A 1,909-nucleotide genomic window follows, 5' to 3' on the forward strand; every position below is an offset into this window, starting at 1 on the left:
CTATGCAAAAAATTGTTATTATTTTTTTAATTCAATATATTTATTGAAATTTAAAAATGTACTTATACATTCAGTAAATTTGATCTCAGTTACAATGGAGTGATATAGGCGTGTAGAGAACTACTCACTATCTCTAATGACGTTTTTACACTAGCAGGTACAGCCAAGATATCTCAAAAACCATTGGAGACGATGATAAGGCAATAGAATTGGTGTTTCGGTTTTTGAAATCACAAAATTTACTGACAAAAATATAACATGATCGGAAGAAAAAATAAATAAATAAATAAAATAATCAAATCAAAAAATAAATAAAATTTAACGAATATTAGCAAAATTAAATAAAATATAAATGGCGTTGATGACCAAAGAAGTTTGGCGCCACTAAACAAACAAACTAGCAGGTCATTGGCCATCTTCTATTCAGGCGCCTCGGAGGATTGTCAGAAATGGAAGAGGGTGCTTGAAGGTTAGAAACTAGTGGGTTTGGGTGATTTGAGAGTTTATAATGGAAGGAGTGATATCTGGTCCGTGATTGGTTACATAGGGAACAATAGGGTTTTTATGTATGACTTTATTTGGGAAAAGGTAAGGAGCATTGAGGGTTTTACGAAGGATTTTGGGTTGTAAGGATTGGATACGAGAGGAATTCGAAGGTTTAGTAGAGCCCCAAAGCTCAACTACGTACGTCGAAATTGGCCTTATTACAGTCATGTAAATCAGTCTATTGTAATCAATTGGAATTTTAGACCGTATGTCTAGTAAGTGCTGTAATAGTCGGAATTGACGTGTAGTTTCCATTCATTTCAGTCTTGTGTTAGGATTCCAGGTTAATTGTTTGTTCAAAAATTGTCCAAGGTAGCTGGATCTGTTCGCCAGGGGGTAACAGCAACATTATTAAAGAAACCAGTAGGGCAGTATTTGATGGGATTTGTATCGTAATTTTTAATCCGGTTTTTCGATGGCATTACATGTTTTTATATCCTCAAAGTCCAAAATACCTAGTCTCGTAAAATTGTTTCTATGTGAATCTATTTGTGAACAGTCTAGCTCAAAAACGAAGTATCATAAGAAACTGAAACTATATATTTAAAACAGGTATATACTTCGGAGAGTACACTTTTGTACTACACAGTAACTTTTGCGATAAAATCGACTAACCGTATTTTATAGAACTGATTTTTATAGAATTGATTTTTAAATATTTTATTATCCCAAACCCTCCAATCCCACATCACCACCCTTGAAGAATGGTGCCAAAACTTGAGGATTAAAATAAATTCCAATAAATCACATTTACCCTTCGACGTAAACCCATGACCTCTTGCCCTAAAGTATCCTTTAATAATACCCCACTTATTCCTGTCGAACAGATCCGTTACTTAGGTCTACATCTCGACAAACGACTGACATGGAATCCTCATACAAGACTAAAAAGACAAGAAACTGCTCGTAGATTCCGACTACTGCAACATTTACTAGACAAACGATCTTAATTTCCAATTGGGGGGCTTTGGGGCTCCACTAAACCATCAAATTCCTCCAGAATCCAATCCTTTCAGTCCAAAATCCTTAATGCTCCTTACTTTGTCACAGATCCAGTCATCCATGTTTTCAGATTCCAGTATCTATGTTCCATATGTTGCCGATTTGGCCAGAACGAGATACCGTTCCTTCCATAATAAACTTCTCAACCACCTAAATCCACTTGTTTCTAACCTGGCTTCTCCTTCATTACCTAAAAATCCTCCTAGGCGTCTGAAAAGAAGATGGCCTCGAGATCTCCTCTAGAAATGTTATTGGAGTTCTGTTAGTGGGTATATTCTCCACATGTTTGTATCATGTCACTATGTCACCTACAGCAAATTTACTTGTTGTATATATGTGTATACAGTTGTAAATATCAATA

This window comes from Halyomorpha halys, unplaced genomic scaffold, assembly GCF_000696795.3.
Source record: "Halyomorpha halys isolate HHAL.00 unplaced genomic scaffold, Hhal_1.1 Scaffold356.1, whole genome shotgun sequence".
In the NCBI taxonomy this organism is placed as follows: Eukaryota; Metazoa; Arthropoda; class Insecta; order Hemiptera; family Pentatomidae; genus Halyomorpha; species Halyomorpha halys.